At 44.9% G+C, this 26469-nt stretch overlaps 1 protein-coding gene across 4 annotated transcripts in view; it reads right to left on the bottom strand.

Annotated features, from left to right (window-relative positions):
- Nucleotides 1–26469, bottom strand: part of COMMD1 (copper metabolism domain containing 1) — a 66468-nt gene that overhangs the window by 2697 nt on the left and 37302 nt on the right. The window contains exons 4-5 of one of the 4 annotated variants that reach the window (XR_005859069.2): nt 9171–9256; nt 8266–8335 (exon numbers count right to left, since the gene is read on the bottom strand). The exons of 1 other annotated variant lie outside the window; for it this stretch is intronic. The gene's annotated coding sequence lies outside the window, so the exon portion shown is untranslated. Of the gene's footprint in view, nt 1–8265; nt 8336–9170; nt 9257–9976; nt 10308–26469 lie in introns of those variants that run through there. 2 more of the 4 variants (XR_005859067.2, XR_005859068.2) reach the window with 2 other exon arrangements.

The following is a 26469-nucleotide window of genomic DNA, read 5'->3' as shown; positions in this document are numbered from 1 at the left end:
AACTCAAAACTCCACATCACTGCCCTGAGCTGTCCTCCGGCAGCAGTCGTGGTATCTCTGCTGTTCCTCACGAAGAAACAAGGCATCCTTTCTGATATTTCTGAGCGCTATAGAAACTTTCATCCCATTTGGATGCCTTGCAATTAGACAAAACCAGAATGGAACAAGTCATTCATGAGAAGCAAACCCAGAAGCCAACAAACAGGAACATCACCAGACTACTGAGCACGAAGCTGACTGCTGACCTGAAGCCACCAAACACGCAATGACAGCACCTTGAGCCCCTTCACTGGATGGGAACCTGCAGCAGTCAGTTTTTGTACCTGCATTATGAAGCAGCAGTGCCGTGAAGCTCTGAAGCATGGTGCACTTACTTGCAAGCCAGAAACCTGGCACTGGCTGAGCCTTCATGGAAACAGAAGAGGTCTTTAGGCAGGAGTGTGCATGTGTGTCAGTGGGACTGCTAGAGCACTACTGTGTGATGGGAACAGCACGTGCACACCCACTCTCAGGCTGGAAGACCAAGCTCAGTGCACACAGAGAACCCCACTGCTCTGCCACTGTCAAACTGAGCCTTTTGGGAAGGCGTGGGGTGGGCATCCACTTCCTGCAGCCCTCTTGGTTCTCTCCTCACACGCTATCCCACCCCTCCTCCCATTTCCCTCCTGAGCCTGCGCTATAAAAAGGAGCTGCAAAACTAACACCCACAAAACACACCCTCCCCCAGCCATGAATCAGGTCTGCCAGGTCGGTTTGTTTGTTTCAGTAACAACAGAGAGTAGCAAAAATATTTATATAAGAGAACATCTTTGTAAACACCAGCATTCTTGCTATCCTCTAGGAAAATACTCAGGACAACTGGCTGTATCTCAGTAACTGCACTTTTAAAGAAGCCTTATTTTGAGAAAACCAATTCTCACACATTAAAAACTTTAAGAAAATAAATAAAAATACAGCTGTTCTCCATTGCATCACTGAACCACTCATTAAGAAGGTTCCCATTAACTTCAACTCTTCTAGTGCTTGATGTTCAAACAGTAGATTCAGCTTAGAAGCCCGGATGTTCTGTTATGGTGTTGTTATGCCCCTTCCTAGGGAGGGAATATTATCTTCATTAACAATTTTTGTTATTGTGGTCATTAAAGTGCCTTATTTATAAAGGCTTTTTTCTTAACTTAAAGAATTGTGGAAGCCACATCTTCAATGCAACTGAAGGCCTTCAGATCACCGGTAAGTGATAAGGGTTTAGAAGCGTGGCCTTTTGGGGGGGGCTGAAGCCCAACTATTCAGCAATAGGTGGCTGAAATCAAAAGTAATTCATTTCTCACTTAATCAGATATATGGAAGACTTGAATCGAAGAAATTCCTGACGTAACGTTTCCTATAGAAATCAATCTTGCTGCTTCCTACAGACCTCTTGGTTCCTCAGGGCTAAGCAATAAATAACAAGATCTCTACTTCTACGTGGCACTTCTCCTTACGGATCACTGCACGTTCTGCAGCCAAGCAAATCTCCTACCTCTGTTAACCAGGAAAAATACCATGCACACGTTATGCAAGTAATTAAGCGCATTATTGGTAAATAAAGGCTCTGAAGTCATGATGGTTAAACTTCTAAGCACTTTACGTGAGCTTGGAGAGGAAGAACAGCAAAGAATACCTCCAAAACACTGAAATACTCCCTGATACATCGGGAGACAACTCCATGTAGTTTTCCACCTGAACGCCTGCCCCGGTCACCTCTGCATGGGCCAAAGGTAACCTTCACACAGTGCCTGGCCTCGGTACCACCAGCCAAACCCTACAGAGCACAGGGCCAAAGCATGCAGCAGCTCTGCTTCCCTGCCCTGCCCACCCAGTGGGGACAGGTCCTCCTGCAGGGATGGGGCTGCAGGGTGAGGTGCCAGGCATGGTGCTCAGGCGGTTGTGTTCCCTGCAGCAGGAAGAGACTGCAGTGCAGTACAGAGAATGAGGCAGCGGCACAGCTGCCCAGGAGCCACCAGCTCTCAGATGGAGCCACCAGCCCTGGAGGTGTTCCAAACCTGTGGAGATGTGGCACTGAGGGACGTTGGGTTAGTGGCCATGGTGGGGGTGGGTTGGATGTGATCTTAGTGGACTTTTCCAACCATAACGATTCTGTGATTCTGTGACTCTAATCACAGGCTTTGTTTCCACCAAAGCACAACGTCTGGGGTTCAATCAGTGGTGTCTTAATGCCAGGTGAATATTGTGCAATTTACCATACAAGCAAATTAAGCTGCAAACCAACAAGCCAGCTGGGGGTCCCTAAGCAAGTGGGGAGAGAGCTCTCCTGGCACTGCCTGTTTTTATTCCTTAATCATTAATAAGTTCTAATTGTAGTCGAAAGAAAGCATCCAGAAACAGCCAGTGAGGGAACCTAAAGAACAAGCAGAAGGGTGGCACTGACCTGACAGCAATAATAGCACCCAAACTCCACAGGTGAGGACATTACAAAGCACTGCAGGTCTCTGAGTCCTGTTTAAGGCAACACACGGTGTGCCCCAGCTGTGGCACCTCCCTGCCCGTTCCAGGCAGTTTTAATGGCATTCAGTGTATTGGAATTCTTCCTCTGACAGGCAGAAATAGTAAGATATCAACCTTGAGGTTGCATGATAAAGAAGTGCAAATCTCAGGGGGAAAACAAAACAAAACCCAATGCAGCAAAAAATCAGTGAACACCAAAACAATTCCAAACAATCCTACATCCCCAAGAAGGTAACGGAAAAGAAATAAAATCATCCCAGTCCAACTTGAAATCAGAATTGGAAATGAAATGCAAAACAGTGCAAGGAAGCTTTTTCTTTTAAAGACACGTTCTTAAGTCATTTCTGCAATGATGCCTGATAGCTGTGATACATAAAACCTCCTCTCACCACAGACTAACTCTTGTGTGATACTAGTGTGACCATTTCCTACTGCACTGTCAGATGGCGACGAACAATCCCTATAAACAAATCTCAACAAAGTCATCTTAATATTGTCCTTACTACTATTAAGAGTTTGCTTCCAAACTCTTCTACCAAGAGGCCTCTCCTTGACAGCCAGTGCACACAGTGTAAATGTGACTCATCTTGGCACTGAGGGTCTGCGTGCTGATGAGATAGTGGGTTTACTTCTGTTCTCAATGCCATATTGTCTCTTCCATGCAAGCATCTGTGGTACCTGCTATCCGAGTGCCCCAGCATAAGTGGCAGAAGGGGGAGCCAGAAATGACCCGCATTATAATTCAGGCGAAATTATCAGACGAAAATATAAAAGATAATGCATGAGTTACCATGACAATGTTCTAGAAAGTACGAAGAGATGACCCAAAAAGAAGGGAAATATTGGGTTTGAGCTTCTTTTTCTTCTGTAAGAATCAAAGTGATAGCACATTGACCTGGGTGATTCATGCTAAGAGGAAATATCGATTGTCAGATATTTATGAGAGTGATTTACTCCTGCTGCTTAGAATCTCAGATCAGGGAAACTTGGGGAGTGGAAAATAAACCAACCAAACCAAACCTGTGCTGCACGAGCCAAGCTAGCATGATAAAATAGGAGAAGCTGCATCGAAGCTGCTATCACTTTGCATCAACGGTGATCCTACTGCAAACTTTGGAAATTGTTTGTAGATCATTAATGTAGGTCATTCCAGACAGTTGGATGGCAATCCACTGACTTTATAGAACCGTGTCTGACAATACTAAGTTCACTATTCTTAATCAAGTTCAGAACTACCGTTTCAACAAAACTATAACCGTGGCCTTCAAAAACACCGTGGTAAAGTGTCATTCTTTTCCATGATCCTGCATAAAATAATGCAGAAATATTTATTACCATATCAGCCTAATTCCTTTGTGTCATTTTGGTATTATATGAACCAAGAATCTCTTTGGCTAATGATTATTACATCAACTCTGAAAAACAAGTTTAACGCCATGCAGATTCCTCTTTAATTCTTTTAATGTAAGATCAAGCCTGTAATACCACGGATTAAATAGAAAGCATTGCAGCAATTGGAATAATCCCAGGCGCTAAGACCAGTTCTCTGATACTGCACAGCAAATGTGATGTCATTGCTCATATGTTGGCGACCTACTGAAATATTCCATTCAGCATTTTGAACCCTAAATGAGAGATGATGATTTATGGATGCAGACACACACATGGTTTACCTTACGCCTTTTGGAAGCACACATTTCTTATAAGAAAGTGGTAGGGGAAAAAAATATTGGTGTAACTAATTAGAAGGAAGCTTACTCTGAAGATCTTTCATATTTCACGTCCTAAAGAATTATGAAAAGACAGCTTAATACCTTTATGCAAGGTGTATATCTTCACATATGACTATACTGTTTTCAAACTGATGATGCTACCCTGTATTTTACCTGTAAGTCTTCCACCTCCTCCCTCTTTTTTTTTCAGTCCTTTTGATTTGTGCCTGCTTCCTTTCCTGAACCTCATGCAATGCCTGCATCCCTTTCCCAGCGCATCATCCTGCCATGTGGTCTCCCTACACAAACTCTACCAAGGGCTACTTATGTACACTTCCACCTAAAAACATGACACCACCGTGTCTAAATACAGCCTGACACAGTCAAACTGTCTGTGTCTTACAGTTAATTATCCCTCATTTGTGATTAGCAATCTCACATTTCGTCTCAGCGCTGAGGGAGCACTCAGTCGCAAGCATGGCGTTCCACATATTGCTAGGACACTGCTCATTCATTATTGACTCAAAAGAGCTGAAACCCTCTGTTGTTTTACAGAAAACACCACAAACGTCTTCTCTTAAAGCACAACACAACAGTCCTGACATACTGAAGTAATGTGAATGCTGAGCCAATTCATACAGCATCTTGCTGGGGAGGGGAGGGAAAGGTTACACGTGTCCCTGCTCTGCTGGTGCTAATATCATTTGCACAAAAATATATCTGTTTTTGTCGTCAAAATGCAAATTTAATTCCCATTTCCAGATGACTTCCTGAAATGTTATACCTGCAACTTTTTATGTGGGCCTATCTGATCAACGGCTACTTGCCTACCTGCTTCCTCTGTCAGCCTTTTACAGCACGCTCATGTAGTTGAGAAAATGACCACATAAAATGCCTTTCTAAACATGTTGTGGTCATTGGTCATCACGGGAGGCAAAAAGGATGGAAACCCCTTCAGCTGTCCCTCACTGACAAGTGTCATATGTCTAAATGTACGGAACGTGCATAGCGCTGCAGCCTCCTGCCTGCTGAGAGTTCAGGTCTAACAATGGCAAGGTCATTTTGACTGCATGACATAGAGAAACGGGGTCAGACAAAACTGCCAGGAAAGCCCTTCAGCTGAGCCTCAAAGTTCAGAATGGACCCCTTGATCAGTGATTTATGTCTGATGGATTATAGGTGCAATCAGTCCTTTATATCAGTTAGCTAAGATTACAAAATATACTACCAGTAAACCAGAAAAGATGCAGAACCCACAATCCATCAAATCCATGAACTGTACTCACAGTTTGGGATATCTACACCCTGACCTTTCAGAAAATGTCAGCATTTCTAACAGAGCTCCACACCTTTTCGGCATGGCACCAACAAGCTTTCAGTGTAAGCATGCAGTTTGTGGATTTGCTCACTTCTGCCCAAAAATAGGAGCAGAAAAACAGCTATAAGCACTGCCATCACTGTTGTTTTCTCAAGACAGAAAGCATTATGATCTAATTCCTGGTGCAGAAATGAGGACACGCTCCTGTATCTAAACCAAACTACCAACACTACTGTGACATAAAGCATGGCACTACTGTTCTCTGATTTTGCCAAATCAAAGCATCTTTGAAAGCAGAGCTGAACTCAAGGCTCTTTCAAGGCCTGCAACAATAAGCGTGGGATGGTCAACCTTCAACAGGGCGTTCTCCTGCTGCTTGACTTGGCTTGAGATAAACAGGTGCAACAGCACACAGAATAAATTACCACACCTCCTGAGTCCACTGACACTTCCTGGTAACACTGGTATACAGTCCTGGGAGGGTCTCCAGCCCAGATATTATGCAGAAGAGAAGGCAAACAAAGAGTCAAAATCCCCAGTTAAGAACTACATTTGTCTTCTAACTCTTCTTTACACAAATCTCGTTAGGCAAGCTTAAAAATGCCTACAGAGCATTTAGGGAGAGTTTGTGGTAATTTTGAAGTCCCTAGTCTAACTCCCATTTAGGAGATCATAGAATCATAGAATCACAGAATGGCCTGGGTTGAAAAGGACCACAATGATCATCGAGTTTCAGCCCCCCTGCCACGTGCAGGGTCGCCAACCACCAGACCAGGCTGCCCAGAGCCACGTCCAGGCTGGATGGTGCATAAAAGCTTTACGTGGAATCACGTTCATTCTGTAACAAACATGGCTGCCAGTCCCCAGTCATCTGAAAAGTGTGAATTAGACTGAGAACTCTTGGAGTCTCACGTTGTTCCTCCATTGGAAAAGAGCTTTCAGGGATCGTATGCGATTCCAGTGCCTGTCATAAGATGAAATCCTAAAGGAAAACATAATGAATTTTATGTTTAACATTGGTATTCACCTTTCTCCATCTGAATGCCCTAGAGCATACTTACAGGTACCTGGCAGGGCTTAAGAGGTTTTAAAAGGAAAAGCAATATAGCAACATCCATAAGTTTCACCAAATTGTACAGAGAAGCGTTAGAGACAGCTCTAAAAATAAAGCCTTATTAAATTCCCTTTGTATCACGGTGACATTTGAATCAATACACGTATTTAAAAACTACAGAAATACGCTCTGTTTCTGGCAGAGCATCGGCCTCTCGTCTTACTTCCCAAAGCCATTTCCCTGCAGCTCATCCCAGCTGCCCCACCTGGGAGCTCTCCCACCGCCAGCGCTCACAGGGGTACCAAAGAACAGAGAGCTCCATCGCAGTGCGTGTGAGCTCTGCTGGGTCAGCCCTCCTCTAACAACACAGCTCTCAGTGGCACCACTGCAAGGTTATGTGCTTTCCTTGGGAAGCGCCCTGTAGGGGACCTTCAGGGGTAAATGTCCCTCCTCACTCAGGATCACTGTCCTTCTGGGCTGATCTATATTCTTCTTCTATCTGCACTTGTTTTCTTGCACTGTATTTTTGATTTTTTTTTCTTCGTTTTAAACCTGATCATAAAACTGAAATATCCATCTACATCTTTCTTTATGTGTGTTTAAGCTCCAAGTACATCCTTAAGGTTTTGTCATCTCACTTAATTGCGACTGAAGAGTATCATTCTCAGAAAAAGAGAAGGAAAACAGGACTGAGCAGTGAGAGTTACCTTCATATAAACTACATACACACAATTTAAGTAATCTGCATTTAGAAATACCCGCATTATCAAAGAATACAGTCAGAAGCTCAGTAAAGGAGTTAACCTTTAAGAGGACCCTAAGAGCACAACCAGCCTGCATAATTACCAGGTTGGTAGCATCCCCCAAACCAGATCTCTCCCGTTCCCTCACAGCTCTTTAATGTTTTGGTTTATCCATATTACATAAAGGCCTCAACTACCCATTCATGTCTTCCCTAAAAGTATTACATTGAAAATAAAAGCTGACTGGAATTGAACAGTCTCAGATGGCTCAAGTGGCCGTATTTTGCAGGACACCAGACGATGCTGACTCCTGCTGGAATGAGCATTTTGGAACAAGATGTGTTGAACACCTTCCTTTCTGTCCCCTTCTGAGTCATGCATGCTGGCACTGTAGTCTAAGAGGTACCTGGCTCTGCTGAAATAGAAGAACAGATGAGGGAAGTGCAGAACACGGTGATGAAACACTTAAAAACACAGAACTCAAAGAAAAATCATAGCATCGTAGGATGGTTTGGGTTTGAGGGGACCCTGAAGCCCCCCCAGCCCCAACCCCTGCCATGGGCAGGGCTGCCCCCCACCAGCTCAGGCTGCCCAGGGCCCATCCAACCTGGCCTTGGGCACCTCCAGGGATGGGGCACCCACAGCTCTGGGCAGCAGTGCCAGGGCCTCACCACCCTCTGGGTAAAGAATCTCTTCCTAACATCTAACCTAGATGTCCTCTCTTGCACATTTGACAAATGGTTACTTAAGGCCACGCAATGCCTTTGTTCCCTGAGCAGCAAGGAGCTGTGTCCCCAGAAGTCCCATCCCAGCTGGATTCCTGTACCTGTACCTTGGGGATTGGCCTGACTTGGCTACCACACATACATCCGTGTCAAAGAAATAATGTTTTTCATGAGGAAAGCTATTTTTTTCAAGCGCCTCTTTACTCACATTCATCCCCGCTGTGTTTATAGCAACACGGTGATGCCAGGCATTAGTTTCCTCCAGGGTACATGGCTACCTAGAGGGGAAGAACACGAAGGCTGGCCCAGCAGATGCTGGTTCACACAGCAGTGGCAGCAGCATCACAGCCTGACAAAACACGGAGCCTCAGTCACAGCACGCTGAGTCACACAGACCCAGAATGACACACAAATGGGCCACTAAATGGAGAGTGAGCCATCACTCTAATTAGGGCAGAAGGGCTCATCTGAAAGCACAAAAACAGCCTTACCACGGGCTTGAAACCAGGCTTGCAGTTGGGCATGCGTTCCGCTGGGTTTTTTGTGATCCTTCTTAAAATACATAGCACAACAATATACTTAGGCCAAAGAGGCTTTTGTGTTCGTTTTTGGCGCTTTCAGGACATCTATCTGCACTCTTTCCAATGGTCTGAAAGTAGATTTATGGGGACAAGAGGGACTACTCAGGAGTTCTCTCACCACTGCAAACATGAATACTCGGTGGGTCCGAAATGATGACGATGGCTTCTCTTGCATGAACTTACAAGGGAAAAATAAGCCAAAGTGGAAAAAGAGTGGTTTTATTTCATTTTTGATAACCACTCTCCCTTTTCCTGATTACTTTTAGGATGCAAAGTGCTCTCTTTTAGTTCAGCAGGAGAAGCCTGCCCCGAGAAGCAGGGCAGCCCCATATTCAGTGGGACAGACCTACACTCAGATCTATCACTGCAACAGCAGCCCCTGCTCAGTACAGCACAAAGCCCAGTAAGGTTAGTGGGAATCAGCACTGCTTCAGTGACCTTTGGTTCCAGTGCTCTGAAACAGTGGCATCGTGTGCGGGGAAGGCAATACTGACAGAGCAGAGCTGAAAAAGTGCAGAAGCTGCAGACTTACCATTTGCTTTCCTTTTTTTCCTTTTAAACACAGAGTATGTGCTTGCTAATATTTGCTGCATGATGCTCAACTCCTCTTTTCTTTCCCTGTGTGAGAAGAAAAGCAAAGGCTCACAATGAAAGCTGAAGCTGCAGCTCCAGCCCCGCAGAGCTCAGCGTGGGAGGACACTTGTGCCTGCACAGAATCCCACTGAAGTCAAGCAGCCCAAGGCTCTGCCCACACAGCTCCCTTTGCTCAGCTAATATTACAACTCTGCTTTATTGATGCTGCGATTTCCACGTTCATCCCTAGGAAGAGGATGCAGGCAGGGCTAAAATATGAAGCCTGCATTACAGTCATAGCAGCGCCCGTTGCTGCATCTTTCTGAAGGACTCCTCAGGAGAGCTCAGGACACTGGGTCTCAACACACTCACAAAACCAGCCCTGCCACAAGGACTGTTCTGATGCCCAGCACTTCATAGCCTCCTTGACAGGCATTACGTTGAACCATCTTTTTTTAGATAGAGAAAAGATTCAGAGGAAAGTTATCTAATTTTGGTTGACCTCTCTTTCTCAACCCAAGGGCGAGTGGTGCAGAAGCAGGAATCATTTCCATAACTGAATTGCAGAGCAGCCATTTAACAATTAATGTGTGAACCACTCAGCATATGGAAACCGAATGTAAAAATAAGCATGTGGGAATCGGAGGTACTCCCACACAAAGAAAGGCTACAGCTCCTCCATGCCAGATATTTAATTGGCTATTTCTCTCTTTTCTCCCTGCAAAAAAAGGGAAGGAGAGGGCTGTGTGTTATAAAAGCACATACCCAGCTCTGCAGAAGAAAATGGAGATGATATGAATGACTCATTGAGCCCTCTGCGCCTTTGATGCAGAGCAGAATTCTCTCTTTTCTTTATCCACAGCAGCAGTCTTACTTTTCAGCCAGCACTCGTGGTTTGGACATCAGCACACAGCTGAGGGGCCGTGGCACACACATTTCTCACTGGCAGAAAATCCGTAACACCGCAGCCTTGTTCTCCTGCATCAACAGAACCTCAGTTTGCAAGCAGTTCCCCTGGCAGACGTAAGGTCATCGCTCTTGCTTCAGGGCTGCAAGGAAAAGGACGCATCCCACATCCTCCCCGTTTCTCTGAGAGCTGTAATACAAAATCTAAAGTCACTCCTTCTGTAAGGAAATAGGAAGAAGAGGAGGATGTGCACTAGTGAGCGCTGGTGCCTGTTTTTAGGCAGCTGCACTCAAGTGGATATGTAATATAACATCTGAGTGGGCCAGTGTCCTCAAGTGTGGTTCTTCTCCTTCCAAACTTGCAAGCCTATAGGTTTGTGCTGATTGCTGCTCTGTCTGCTGTACTCTTCACCAAAAGACATGAACAGAAACAAACTTTGCAGATCATCAGTGTGCTGTAGTAAGAAAAATACCTGTTTATGGTTTAAATGACTTGCTTTCTTATTTTATTTTGTCCAGCTTTATTCCCTACCACTCCTCTCGCTTGCTATCGTGGGATTCACCTCTGGAAACTGAATGGGGATTTCCAGTGACTGTTCAGCACTCGAACCTTTTCTATCTCCTGTGAACTTGCACAGCTCAAACCTCAGAGAGGTTTACAGGATCCAAATGACTCCTTCTCAGCAGCACTGTTGCCTCCCCTCCGGAAACTGGAGAGCTTATCTTGGCTAATATGAATTACAAGGCTGGGTTCAGCCCGTGTTAGCTGTTGTTTGCACGTACCACAGAACCCACACTGATTAACTTCCAGCAGCCTGCCAAGCCATTTTAGGGCAGAATGCAGGACTATGCATCAGCAGTACTGCAGATGAAGAAAGAGGGGCACTGACAGGACTGTGTGGCAAATGCTGGTGAACTTGCCTGTGTTATGCAGCGTTTCACTTCTAGGAGGGCTAAATTTGCTCATCAGTTTAAAACAGAGATGGAAGAATAGCTAAAAGAGCTCCAAGAAAGAACATTCACGGCAAACGTTGGGCTGTATTGCATTAATTCTGATCTACTGCAGACTTGGTAATGTGCCACTGGCCACTGCAGAAACATACCTTAATTTCCTTGGATAAAAGGATTACTGTGAGATCAAGCATGCTGGGAAGCAGCTCTACCTTTGGAACTGCCTTCATCCCCACAGGCCCAATTAGCAGGTTTGGAAACAAGCTGTGAACATGTAAAGAAAGTTTTACTACAGTGATATTTTCTAAAATATCAGCATGGCTGATAGGGTGTTCTTGATACAATGAGCTGCTAAAATAAGCAGGAGACAAGGATGGTGTTTTTCTCTTCTCCAATTGGTTCCCCAATAAATTGTGCTCTGGATCAGAAATCAACTTTCCCATTTAACGGGGTTGGTGTTACTTTTGTACACAGCCACTCAACAAAGGGCTGTAATTAAGCACTGATAAAATACCTCATATTGACATGACAGAACTCAGCTCCTCACTTCGAACTGCTGCAGTACCAGTGATGGCTTTTGCTTGTTTGTTGCCATTGGGACAGCACAACAGGGGCAGGAGGACACGGGGCACCACGAGCACTCACTGTACCACCTTCCACAAAGAACCAGGCTGTGCTCCTGCCAGCTCGTGGCCTGGGAGTGACAGAGGACAGGCAACAGAACCAACCTGACCCATCCTTGGCACATACAAAACCAGGATGCTACATCTCTGCCCAAAAACATCCCACAGATGCTTTCTGAAAGAAGCTCCTCTGACATGCAGCTGAATGCTCTGTTATTCTGAAGGGGTTAGTATTGACTTTAGCACACTGATGAATTTTGAATGATAAAACGGTTGCAGACAACTTTAGACTTGCCTTGTTCTTCTGTAGGCTTACTGGGCTTATCGTGTCACACACACTGCAAAAGATGGATGGAAGAGAGGGCAAACTGTTCAACAGTTTCCTTTGAATTCCTCTTGGGCAGGTATGCTGACAGGGCTATCTTGGTATACAGAAAGTACTGCCTGAGTGGAACTGAGGAAACTCTGACTCAGCAGTCTTGAATCCAACTTAGAAAAATGACAACTCCCCAAGCAAACACGAAAGTTCAGAGAGAGGTGAACTCTTCAGGAGGAGGAATAGCAAACTGTCAGCAAAATGCTGCCTGACCACCCTTGTGCCAGCAAGGAGCACTTCACTGACGTGGGGCTGCTGCATCCTCGGCTTTCATAGATTTCACCGTGCCACCAGGTAGTCTTCTGCAACTTGCTCCCTTGTCATAGCTCACTGGCCTCCTCAGCACTTAAGATGTCTAGTCTGTATGTTGAGGTGTCTTAAGAGCAAAAGCCAACAAAGACTGAGCAACATTGTGTGTGTACTCACTTTGTCTATACATGCCTTTGTACATTTGTTCATACAGGCACTGAGTTCTGTTCAGCTCCATGTGGCAGGACATCAAACACTAGGGAGACGTTTCCTTGCCTTCACTCCCAAGTTTCCACCACGCCAGTGCTATCTGCAAGAACAGATTTCTGTTCCAGCCACAAAACAACCTCCAAGCTTCATCCAAACCATGCCAAAGCTCTCAGCCTTTAAGAGGACAGAGCTGAAGGATGTCCTAAGATCAGGACATGGGTGGAGAGCTTTCTGAAATAAAAATATCACCTTGTAAACCAGGCCTCAGACAGCTTGACCACAACAGCCTTGATGTGGTTTGCAGACAGCGTGGACAGTGGGGAAATAATGATTGTATTTAAGATCAGGGGAAGAATGGGTTTAAATAGCACGTAAGTGCTGCAGTGTGTAGAGCACCTTCACCTCTGCTCAAATTACAGTGACAGGAAACAAGCCCATGAAGGGAATAGAAGCTAAGGGCTGGCTACGCTTTTTCTATTTTAATCGCAACACATCGATAGACTCAGGAGCTCCAAAAGGACATGCACAGAGTACACAGAAAGGAGACACGTTTCAATAGACCACGAGCTCCATAGCACCTCAGGAGCCAGAATGTGGAAGAGAAGTTAAGGGCCTGTATGTCATTGAATCACAGAATGGCTTGGGCTGAAAGGAAACCTTGAAGCCCATCAAGTTCCAACCTCCTGCCATGGGCAGGGCTGCCCCCCAGCAGCTCAGGCTGCCCAAGGTCCATCCAACCTGGCTGTGGGTATCTTCAGGGATGGGGCACCCACAGCTCTCTGGGCAGCAGTGCCAGGGCCTCGCCACCCTCTGAGAGAAACATTTCCCCCTAACATCTAACCAAAATCTACCTTGTTCTAGCTTAAAACCATTTCTCTCTATCCTATCAGTATCAGACCATCTAAAAAGTCGGTCTCCCTCCTGATTATAAGCTCCTTTTAAACACTGGAAGATCACAATGAAATCTTTTCAGAGCCTTCTCTTCTCCAGGCTGAACAAACCCAGCTCCCTCAGCCTTTCTTCATAGGAGAGGTGATGCTCAGGTGCCCTTTGAGTATCTTCATGGCCCCCTCCAGACCCGTTCTATAACAGCTCCACATCCTTCTTTTCTGGGGGCTTCAGATGTGGACACAGTACTCCAGATGGGGCCTCACAAGGGCAGAGCAGAAGGGCACAATCCCCTCCCTCACTCTGCTGTTAACCCTCTGCTGATGCAGCCCAGGATACCATTGGCCATCTGGGTTACAAGCACACACTACTGGCTCATGTCCATCTCGTCCTTCACTAGGACCCCAAGTCCTTCTATGCAGGGCTGTTCTCAATAAGCTCTCCCGGTCCCATCTGTTTGATTAGAGACACCCAGTGCCCCATTGCATAGAAAGCAGGACTGGGAGATGAGCAGACATCATTCTTTGCAGCCTGCACCACTAACAGGAGACCCAGCTGCAAATCTTGAGTGATATTGGGACTGCATGTGAAGTTCAGGCAGCACAAGGCTCTACAGAACTTCCTCTCAAGAGAGAGAAATGAAGTAGTGGTGAGAACTAATCTGTCTGGCTGCTGTTTGAGGGAAACAATGAATGATTTCCCTTACTGGAAACCTCGCTTACATGTTAACTAACCAGGGTGAATTACAGTCCTTCCTCCTCCAATGGCTCTCCAGGGCTATTCAGAAGAATGCACGTGATGAAATCTCCAACATCCTTCCAAAAGAGTCAGTGACCCTGTGAGGGACTAAATGTAGTGTGACCACTGCAGAAGAACCTGAAAACCATGGAGCTGTATACGTGCAGTACAGTTTATCACCTTGTGCAGAAGAGGCTATAGGGTCACTGTCCATCACTCTTTCATGGGACAGAATAATAAAAGGCTCATTTTCCACATAGACCAGTCCTCCAGTGCAACTCCTTTTTTATTACTTGCTTCTGGATGCCTGGGACTGTGTTTCTTAAAATGGTTATTAATAGGAAATTTTAAGCAAATGCAACATCTCCACTTATTCCTACAGTAAGTGATATATTCTTTGTGAGCAAAATGATGTGGACTTTTAAAAATTGTGGGGAAGTGTATTTTTAACTTTTGCTAAACTTATGGTGAGCCATTAATGATCTGGGTGCCTCAGGACCGCACTGAAGTTATCATCACTTATTATTCAAGTAAACAATCAGTCAAAGTTAAAAATGAAGCCCTAGAGCTTCCAGGAACTGGATACTGTTCTTTGAATCATTCATGAACAAGATAAGGACAATAAAGGCCATCTAGACCATCGCTCACCTTTGTAATGGGTATAATAACTCGAGACGTTTTCATCAGTACAGGACAATAAAAATGTAGGCCCCCTTCAGAAGCTGTTGACACACAGGATGAAGGGAAGGAAACTGAAAAACAATTCTTATTTACTGGCCTGATTGAATTCAACCTCAAGCTACATACTTTTCTTTTTAAAAACAAGAAGAGACTCCAGTAGCTAAAAATAATAGCTTGAGAGGAATACTTACTTGGAAAAACAAAGAAATAAGTTGTAATTAGGAAAGATCTAGTGTTTAAAACCAGGGTAAGACTTTTTCCAGACAAAACATTTAGGAGATAGTGTATTACCAGAAACAGAACTGAGGTCATTTCTTGTCATTAAACAACAAAATATGATACTTTACTCCATCTATAAGCCTTTTATCTGACTATAACGAAGAGCCAGCATTTATGTTCTGGTCTCCACAGCCTCACCCACTACAGTGTAACTACCACAGGAGCAAAAGCACCCTGGTACGTGGGTGTTGAGTACCAGGAGCCCTGTCTGAAGTCCTTCTGTCTCAGAACAGCTGTATCCACAGTGACATTTGATGCACTCTGCTCAATGAGATTTATTGCTATTAGGTAAAATGGCCAGCAAAGCAGCTTTAACATATATATTTGGAGCTTCATTTACATCACTACCCACCCAATCCCTTGCTGATCGTAGAGACATTCTGTTGTACAGACCTTCCTGCAAACAGAAACACACACCAATGGCTGACAGCTCCCAAACAAAGCCAGCAAGAAGCGTAGCTGCTCACGCAGGTCTGAATTTACTTAATGAAAAGACTGGGTTTATTCCTCCAAGGAGGGTTAGGGAATCTGGTCTGTGCAGCCTATGGGATAATTTTCCCCAAATGTACTTCCTAATTTGCCATTTTATGGAATCATTTGAGTTGGAAGGCACCTGTAAAGGCCATCCAGACCAAACCCTTGCAATGACCAGGGACACCTACAGCGCTCAGCGCCCCATCCAGCCTGACTGTGAATGTCTCCAGGGACGGGACATTCACCATCTCTCTGGGTATCCTGTGCCAGTGCCTCACCACCCTTACTGTATAATGTTTCTTCCTTATATCCAGTCCAAATCTCTGGTTTGAAACCATTTCCCCTTGTCCTGTCACAACAGACTCTACTAAAGAGTCTGTCCCCTTCTTTCTAATAGCTTAGGCTGACCCTTAAGCTTTGTCTGTGATCTACCTTTTCCTCTGGTCACAGATTCTCTCCTTGATTGCTTGTCTTCATATAGATCAGAGCAGGTATTCTGGGACTTCCCCTGGCAGCAGGAAATGCAATTTGCAGCTGTACAAGAGGGAAAATAAGCACCCTCTAGAGAGCTGAGTTTTGCACCTCCTCTTCACAGAAGAGAGAGTCTGCCCCCCAAACAATCATTTTAATATGGTAGATTTGACTCATATTTGAAACACCAACCTCAGTAACATCTTTACATTGAGGTAATGACCGCACAATTGCTGACATTTTCTAACAGCGAGCAACAGCTCTAATGCTTGTGTTAAAAGCCCAGAAACCTTATAAATACATAATGAAGCATCAGAAGAGCTGCTTACTGTTCTTTCTGTTGACTTAAACATCACACTTTGCTTTGCAATCTAGAGTTGAGTTTAACTGAGTAGCTGGTTGAGGATTAAACGCAACACTTCAGATCACAAAACCAGCTCAGAAAGAGGAGAAATGAAGGAAGAGAGCAAGCACTGCCTTGGGCACTTACTTAGCCACTCTGTCTTGCTTCATTCGTTCCCATGCTCCAGGAGTTCCTGACACCACTTAAGCGGCTGAGCTGCTTGTTCAAACATATGGATTCGTGCTTCTTTCCCATCCTTCCCCATTCTTACCCCAACCCAGACCTGTATTCTGCAGGTTCTCCTCTACTTCACCTCCCAGGCTGCATGCAAGAATTCAGCTTCCCTTTACCACTTTGGTCTCTACTTCACGTCATCAATACCGCAAGCTTCCCTCCCGTAGATGTTCTCATTAACGCATCACCTCCCCACCTGCCCAGAACTGTAAGTGATGAACATCACTTGCCATTCTGCTCACACTACTCCTTCCTTAGGAAAGCCTCGGGTATGTGTTTTGCACTGACTCAGATCTGAGATTTCTTCCCTTTTCCTCCCCAGAACCCCCCCCCCATCTCTCAGCCATGCAGAGCTCTCTCTGAAATACTTAGGAAACCAGGAAAACATCTACACTTTCTACATTGTAATGTAGCACTTACTCCTACCACGACAGCTGTGGGATTACAGCAATGACAGCAGAAAGAAGAGCCAAACAGAGAAGAACAGCACTTATAATGAAAAAGAAAAAAAAGTTATTTCTTCCTCTTAATCTTCCCTTGTTGCTTTCCATTAGCAGTTGGGTAGCTAGAGAAGAGAAACGTTATCGGCATGCCTAATGGAATGGGTTTTATCCTGCAATCCCTAAAGCACTTGCAAGAGATGAGAGAAAGCTAAGAAAACCAACCTCACACTTTTGCTTTGGAGCAACCTGTGTGTGAAACCTCCAAAGGGTTCAGCAGCTGCTTGGAAGGCTCCTCTCGATTAACACTACAAGCTCAAGGCAAGTGCCTGCAGCTCTTAGGAAAAGCACAGTTAAGAAAAACATACACTGCACCCCAGTAATTGGAAGAGCAGGGCACAGGCATATTTTAATTGTGTAATCAAGGATAAACTTCATCCCCAGAATCTGATGTTCTGCAGTATTCATACGTGCTTCAGAAGACAATAAACACCCCAATCTTGATAATGTGAATACAGCAATCATTTGGGAACTAAAACAACAAGGAAATTCCCATTAAGCTTTGGATTTAATGCCTGAGCCAGTTCAGTTATTCGAAACAGATGTCAGTCCAAAGGGCAAACCTTTAGAGTTTCAGAGTCAGAAATTCAGTAATCCACTAGCAGTCAGTCATCTTCCATTCTATTCTAATGCCCTTGCTGTTCTGGTCATGGATTATCCAGCTCCTGCTTTAAAAAATTTACGCACAGCATCACACTCCATTACATAACTCTGTAATGCATTTGGTGTGAGAACAGTTTGGCTAAGATTGCAAACCTGTTACATAAGCTTCAGAGGAAACGGGACTGTAAACGGATTTCATCACGACCAATCTGCTCTGAACTATAATCTAGCTTCCAAAAACGTTACTGTGGTTCCCACTCTGTAAAAGAAAGAACATTAAATGCTTGAGATGAGCTGATGAGAAAGTAGAGATGCCATTTGCAATTGGCAATGAATGAATGCTAGCATAAAAGTTTTTGCCACACTCACTTTTTTCCTTCAGAGTGAGTTTTATATTAATTTTATATGCATTAATCATCCATTAATGATGGCAGCTATCAAATCAGATTAATTTCCATTAAGAAAAAAAGCCACAAGCTCCTTTAGGAACTTCAGGAAGCAAGAAGGAACCGCACAACTCAATGGCCTTCACCAGATGACAAAGACTGGACTCGTTCCTAAGTCACAGTTCAGCGAGGGGCAACACAAGCTGACAACAGCAGCTAATGGACAACTTCAGGCATGGATTAATTTTCATAGCTGCAAAACAGGCCTTGCATCTGAAATCTTGGAGGAAGGTGAAGAGGTACGAAAGACCATAGATTAAGGCCAAGGAATCTTTCTGATCCTCAAACGTACGGATGAAAAATTGCATCCAAGAACTGCCCCCAAAAGCCTGGAGGAATTTTAAATCCCTTCCACTTACATTTGACTTCTGTTTTTCTTAAGGCATCCCTCCTGGTGGCGGGCATCAAACTTCATGAAGAAAAGTTCTGATCTTACAAAGAGTTTTCTCCTGCTTTATAGGGTTTTTTACAGTGTGCGCTTTTGAGATTAGACCTCTAGTCCATGTGTGGTTTCCAAATTCATTAGAAGCAGAAAAAAAATAAGAAGAAAAATAAACTAAATGCAAACCTGAGGTTACAAACTTCTACTATTATTTCCAGGGATCTTGATTAATTTGAGACTTGCATATTCTCTATAGAGTAAGAAGTGCCAGTGTAACGCCTAAGTTGAGGCATAGTGCCTTGCTCCAATGCTCTTCACTCCCATTTGAAGGCTTCATGAACAAGAAGTTGTGAAGCTCCAAAGGCCTGTTTTTCTTATACCTTGGATTAACAACCAGTACTTTTTTTTCTCAAAAAAACAAAAATAAACAAACATACAAAACTGTAAGAGTACAGTTAATACTTGTAGATCTTGGACAATCTAGCAGGTTAACGACTAACAGAGTGAGGCACTCCATGCCATAATCAATGCAGCACCCAATGCACTAGCTTTCAATATGCTGCTATTCAGCTCAGCACAAACCATTAAGCCTGGCAATCTCAGCAAAATGGGTTAAGGAGTGTGTAAGGGAAGAGAAGAGAAAACCACAGGTTCATTTGAGGACAGCCTTTGGGCTGCAACCTACTAGGGCTTCTACTGGGCCTTGGCCCTCCCCTTGGCCACAGCCTTCTTGACTTCCTCCTCCTGTACGCACGAAATGAGCTTAGTATGACCTGAGAGCTGCAGCCTTTGTTCAGCTCTATATATTTATGCCTATCTAGATATTTGTTTTTAAAAATTTAGGAAGTAGAGGTCTGTGGAATTTGCTGACAAAGGGTTTGTTATATTAATTAGGGCTGATTTTGCATCTGGATTGGGTTTATTCATTCACACTTTTAAACAGATGACCTACTGCATTATTAGCAAATTCTACAAACAATCAACATTCTGTAACATAAAAAACAAAGTTATTTTGGGCAGTAAACATGAAAAAGGGCAGGACACATCTCCCCAGCCCTCTCAATTCTGCTTCTGTGGTGCAGAATACATTTCCCTTGGTAGCTTCCCTGAATACTGACGTCCCGTGTCTCATCACAGATACGATCCATAAGAACACCGGTAGAGCATTTAAACACAGATTGCAAGGAACAAAACAAAGCCCTTCACGTTTGCTGGTAAAACAATCCATACTGCTGTCTGAGCAAGCTTCAAAACACCTCTGTTAACTCGTGCCTCAGATAAGCTCTAAAAATAGCTTGCCCTTAAGAGAGTTTTGACCAAAACAAATTATCCAGTTTAATAAGCATCACTCCCTCATTATTCTCAAAACTTCATGCTTGCCAAAGGAACTGGAAACAAAAATAGCAGTTTTATATTTGTGAAAACTACTGGACCTAAGGGCTCCTAGCAGAGGTGCAGCTGGGAGCAGTGCGAGAGCCAGAGCTAAGTGGCTTCCAAAGGGAACGCCAGCAATGGTCAGTCAGCCCACCCAGCACCCTGAAGGGCTAGCAGAACAGAGCAATCCTACCTCAAGTTCAACCTCAGCTCCTGTTCATGGGCTATCAGGTGTTCACGTTGAAGGCCTTTAGATCAGGGAGGTGGTGGAGTCACTGCCTCTGGAGGTTTCCAAGAACCATGGAGATGTAGCACTGAGGGACATGGTCAGTGGGCATGGTGGGGGCGGGTTGGTTGTTGAACTAGATAATCTTAGCGGTCTTTCCAACCATAATGATTCTGTGCTTACAGGTATCATGAATAAACTCAGGAACAAACCCCAGATTGCAAGTATGCAAGTAATGGAGGCTGTGAAAAATAGAGAAGAAATGCATGGGAAGACTGTACCTTTCCAGAAGGCTTTCCACAAAAACATCCACACTTGAACGACCTGCATTTATCCTGAATACTGTTCAGTGTTCACATAAAGTTCCATGTTTCAAAGACTCCCCCCACTACCACCAGGATGTTTCCTGGCAATAAAATCTGATGCTCTATTTACACCAAACATGCCATGGGAACCTCTGTTAGAGGTGCATCACTCCTGCAGGGCCGGTGTCACGGTTGGATTTGGGCATCTCACCCAGAATAGATATCCCAGCCCTCAAAATCCTGGAAATCAAGCTCAATTTGCAGATTACCAGCCTACTGTGTCCATCTGCTGCACTATTTTAAAACAGCTCATTTGTTGACAAAACTTCACCTCCAAGTTCCCGGACTTGCTTATTTTGGCCCCAAAGCTACTGCTTTTATTGGACGACCCCAGTGAGAAATACTCTTTGTGTACGCAATGAGTTTCCACCTACTACACTGTCAGAAATAGAAATTGTTAACAGAAGATTCTTAACATGAATTTATTGCAGTGTTTTTAATTCATCTCTGCAAGCCAAGGGACGAGCCATTCAACCTCTCCAGAAAGGGCCTGAAAACTGGGAGAACAGCCAATACCTGAAGGCAGAGAACTACAGAGAAAGAAGAGACACTTGCAATTAAAATGATGTAAAATGAAGTGGAAGTGGCTATTTGCATATGGTTTAAGAACTCACGGCAGCAGTGGGAAGGCAGCTGGATAAACGCTGAGCACACCAGTGTCTCCCTCCTTAAAGACAGAGAATACTCACAAACAATTTTAAATATCACTTGAAGGAATAAAAAATACTGTTACTGCAAAGCTTAGTAATAAAATCAGCATAAAACACTGGAATCTTTTTCTACCTTTGTAATGAATTTCAAATTTCCTGAATAACCATAACCATTAAAGACCTCCGCGTTCTATAGGTTTCTCTCTGAAGTAATAAAGTGAATTCTTACAAATAGTTACTTCCATTCCAAGCATATTAAAAAAATGTACAAACGCCAAACGTGCAATTTTCTCTTTCTCAAGCATGATTTCATAAAATACAGCTTCTGCTGGATCCAAACTATACACAGGATACTTAGCTGCAAGTGCTCTCTGTTCACAGAAGCATCCTCCAACTGCAGTACTGGCCTGTGTTGCACCCTGTCAAGCTCACACAGAGCCATGCAGGTACCAAAGCCCAGCAGCAGTGAGCACGTATGTATCCTCCAACACTCAGCGTATGTGTTGGAGGATACAACCAAGCCAGCAACTCCATCAAAGCTCTGCTGAAGCCAGAGGTCAGAGTGATTTAGCACCTTGACTCCCTTTGGCTCTGAGATGAGATTAATGCTCTTCTCAAGCTGTTTACTGAAGGCAAAAATGGAAGCTCATCTGGCTGATAACATGTTTTTAAGAGAATAATGCATGTGAGGAAGAACTTCTGAGACATCCAGAATTGTGGCTGGGATGCCACAAGAAACCAGAAACACTGGAAAGCACAGGAAGGTATCCAAATGTATTCCAACCCCCTCCTGAAAGCAAAATCCATCACCCTGTGACACGTATCTCATCAGACTGGGCATGCAGGGATGCTTGCTGCCCACACGGTCTGCCTGGGGAGTGCAGCCCCCACACATGGGACTGAAACCAATGTGATGCTGAGAGCCCATCACTGTGCTGTCACTGGGCAAGCTGTCCAGGGCTTGGAAAAAACCTTGGAAAATCAAGAGCTAAAAATAATTTGTAATCTTTATTTTTAATGCTTACCACTAACTTCTGTGACACAAACTTTCCCAAACAGTTGTTGGATGCATTTTTTTGAAGGAGATATGTCCGAAATTTCACTTTCTCAACACAAGAATGAAAACGTAAACATACACAAATGACTGGATAGGGTATGAGAAAGTCTATCTGACCTCCAGTTGCTCTTCTGTTGTTTATAATACACAGGAGCAACCACCCCAGGACTGGAAAGAAACACAGCTTTAGGATATGCAGCATCTTTGACCATTAAGCAGCAGTGCAAGAACATGCATGAGAGATGTCAACCCAGCAGAACCTGACAAAAGAGCATCACTGAAGGAAAGAGGCTGCAGTCTTCTCGAAGAAGATTGCTAAGTGAAGAGACGAGGTTGCAGCATCCACAATTTCTCTGGGTAACAACAGCTGCTGGGGACAACACAGCACATCCAGTACCATCACTACAGCTCAGCTCCTGGGGCTCCATCTCCCACATCTCTTGCTGAAGGCAAAACCCTCCTGAGATTTCTCACAGTGGTGCTCTGGACCTCTCTTCTCACTTCTGACCCAACTTCTGCCCAAGAAGGTTGTGGATGCCCCATCCCTGGAGGCATTCGAGGCCAGGCTGGATGTGGCTCTGGGCAGCCTGGTCTGCTGGTTGGCGACCGTGCACATAGCAGGGGGTTGAAACTCAATGATCACTGTGGTCCTTTTCAACCCAGGCCATTCTGTGATTCTGTGATTCTCCATTTTAGAGCGCTGCTGTGCCTAGGTGAAGTTTTAGTAAAACCTCGAAGGTTTCAGTACTGTTTAGGGAATGCTGTTTAGTGTTGGTGTGTGAACTCACTGGAAGGTCACTTCCACCTTCACATAGCCAGAAGCTGTGCAAATCCCACTGCATCTCAGTGCAACCCTGAAGCCTAAGGAAGAGTCCCCATCACTGCCTGCAGCCACTAACTGCACAAACAGTACTAGCTATCCAAGAGGAAAGGAAGCACCGGTAAAACAAGCCCTCTCCCTGCACAAATACACCCTGCTCCAAAACATTTTCCAAGAAGCAGTCTGCAAACCACCAGAGGCATCAGCACTGTGACGGCTGAGTCGGCAGGACGCTGCTGGGAATTGCCCCTGTCAGACACCACCCTAACCCTGAAAGCACAATGCTGAGCACCAACCGTGCCCAGCTGCTGCACTGCTGGCAGGGCTGAGCTGCTTGCCAGGGCTGAGCCCTCCCTGCTCCGTGCCAGACAAAAACGCCTTTCTTGGGTGATGCGACTTTATAATCAGGCGCTGGAACACGGACTTCAGTTCAGAGCCAAGAACACAATAGAAGGCCCCTTCCTTTCCACATGAGGGAGATGAATGCTTGATTTATGCAGTTCACCATAAGGCAAGCTAGGTTTCAGAGATCGGGCCTATGTTTTTCGTGTAGCAAAGCCAAAAGGCACTACATTTAAATACCACAAAGAAAAGAGGCACTGTTCCAGCTCTCCACCAAATCCTCCTCAGAGCTGCTCTTCCTTCAGGAAGCACCTCAAGATGGAACAGCAGGAGAGCGGCCGAGCTCTGCAGGAAAACCCCTCTTCCTCCCTTGCTATAAAGCAAGCAGAGAAGAGGTTGGTGTCTGACCCACAAGCACACACATGGCCAGGACTGGGGAAAGCACTTTTTCCTCCCCCCCGGGCTTTACGCCCATCTGCACACCCTCGTGTAGAGTGCATTTGCAATGAATATGTGTAACTGCTTCGTGTTACAAAAAAAATCACTTTGCAAAATGCTTTACCCTGAGCCTTAAACTAATGTTCCTCGGCTGCAAGAGCAGCAACAAAGTACAGCACGTGTGACAGTAGGCAGAACATCAGATGACAGAAATAGCACTGCCTCCTTCATTGTATTCCTTCAGCTTTTATTTAAAGCATTTTATTTAAAACTTTAGAGATAAGCAGAGACTTTTTTTTTTTTTCCCCCCAGGTCAGATACAATGAACTTGTCCTGAAAGAATGTAACCTTACTTGCCAGTTGTCCTTCAGACGCACCACAAAAAGCAAAGCCTCGGGCGTGCTGGGAAGAGCAGAGACAAAAAGCAAAGCTTTAAGCCATAGCCAGCAGCCGTCCCACCAGCAGGCTGTAATTCCCTCCTGTCCCAGTGCCAAACGCCAAGAATTTGCTTTGCTCACCACGCAGGGCCGCAGGGCCGTGCCGCTCAGCTATCCCCCATTACCTCACTGCCTTTTTTCCTGTGGGTTTGGGGTTGTTTTTTTTTGGCCATGCATAGCATGACAATGCAAGTTAACTTACTGTAACAAGTATTCGCTGCTAAAATCTTGATGCTGTATTCAATATAAGTTATCCCATGCTTTAAGACAAAGACAAGTACTAAAGGTAAATAGAGATAGAACAGTCTCATGCAAAAGAAATAAAAGAGAAACAAAAGGAACCGAAGAGCCTTAATAGTTTTCGCAGCAGCGTTCACATCTCTGGCTGCAAGTTTAGAAAACTACTTGGAGACGTACAGCAATATTTTGTTGGCAAGTCGGGATTGGCTTTTGTGTGAAGATCTTGTTTCTTTTAGAACGTTAGAGGGACACATTCTTCAGGCAGCTCTTTTCTTTTCCCCTTCGATAAACAGAGAAGTATTTTTCCATTATTTGTATTGCTCTAAACGTGCGGCCTTTATCACAGAATTGCGCTCATCATGAATTTCCACCTTTGTTCTAAAAAACTCTCCGAGCAGTCAAATGTAAAAGGCATACTGATGGAAAGGAGCGAGGCTCCTCCAGCACCAGGGGCAACAAGGGGCAAACACCCTGCTTTTATTTAAGGATGATGTTACAGGCACAGCTCCTGCAGCGTCAGGGAGAGAGCACAAAGAAACACCTCACTAAAAGCTCCTTGCAGAGCACAGCCTTTCTTTCAAGCCTCTTGCTACAGCTAGCAAACAGATTACATGCGCAGCGTGACCCTCGGAGGAGCAGTGGGGAAATGGTGCCATAGGAAACACGAGCACTGGTGTGCCTGGGGGGAGCTGGGACAGGAGGGGATAACCAGGGGCCATCTCCGAGGACATACAGGTATGTGTTAGCAGCACCAAGGAAGCGCTCTCTGTGCCACGCACCGAGCTCCAAAACGTGGAGAAAAATGAACAAACCCCATCCTTCAGCCGAGGGAAACAAATAAAAATCCCAGCATTTCCATCCGATTCACTGCAACTCACATTTTCAGACAATAATGCAAGCGTTTGGCAGCAGGAAAGAGACATGCGGTGTGGTGAGACCAGCGTGGGGAAGATCAAGCATCACACAGAGAAGTGAGAATGAAAGTCCTCCTGAAAGCAAACCCAGCAGTGCAACGTGTTCAAAATTCCTGTTACAGCAACAGCTCGGTGCACAACTGATATTGCCAGAATGCAGCTATACCCTTAGTGGCACACAAGCAGTCCATGGTTAAGAGCCACACTGCCTTCTCCATGGTCTCAGCGCTCTGAGGAGGAGCGAGGGCAGGCTTACAGACAGAGCTTGAACCAAAACCTGGCCTAGGCAGGTGCTGCGTGTTCTGGCACGGGAGGGATGGCTGGGAAGGGCTGCAAACACCTCCACACCACTCCACGTGAGACTGCCATGCCATGAAGCTGGCACCCATTTGATACCTGACACGCTCCGTTCAGCACCGTCGTGCCACTGAATGCAATGCAGAGGCCTTCCTCCCATGGCCCTGGTGTGACACGTGCCATCAGCCCCGGAACAAGCTCGTGACCCCACACACTGCCAGAGGAACAGTAAAGGCACAGCACTCTGTGTCTTCCATGTGTTGCTATGTTCAATCAGTTCCACGTATTTTTAGCAGCTGATTTTTTTTTAAGATCACTCTTAAGTTATAAGTCTAATTGCTGCCAGTATGACTTGGCTTCCGTCTTCCAAGCTCCTTATAAAGCCATGATGAGACAGAGTCCTTTCTGCTGAAATTCAATAGAATTACCTTCCTCAAACCCATGGTGACATGCCTGTGGCTTTCTTTTTGAAGGAAAAAAACAAAAAACCTATTCTGAATCTTAAATCCTGAGATTAGAAACAACTAACTTCCCTTGAAATCAATAGAAGACCCTTTTTTACTTTACATACTGAAAAGCAGTCCTTGTCAGGCCAACATGATAAGCTGTGTAAACACGTTAGAATCTGATTTTCTGCATTTCGATGCTTATGTCCTTTGCATCATCCCAGGAGAAAGCTATCCCACTCAACTGAATTTTATGTGGTGGTTTCTCCCCATTCCCTCCCTCCCCATGACTTCCCAG

This window comes from Gallus gallus, chromosome 3 (assembly GCF_016699485.2).
Source record: "Gallus gallus isolate bGalGal1 chromosome 3, bGalGal1.mat.broiler.GRCg7b, whole genome shotgun sequence".
Taxonomy (NCBI): domain Eukaryota; kingdom Metazoa; phylum Chordata; class Aves; order Galliformes; family Phasianidae; genus Gallus; species Gallus gallus.
The sequence above is the reverse complement of the archived record's forward strand: the minus strand, read 5'-3'. Positions and strand labels throughout refer to the sequence as shown.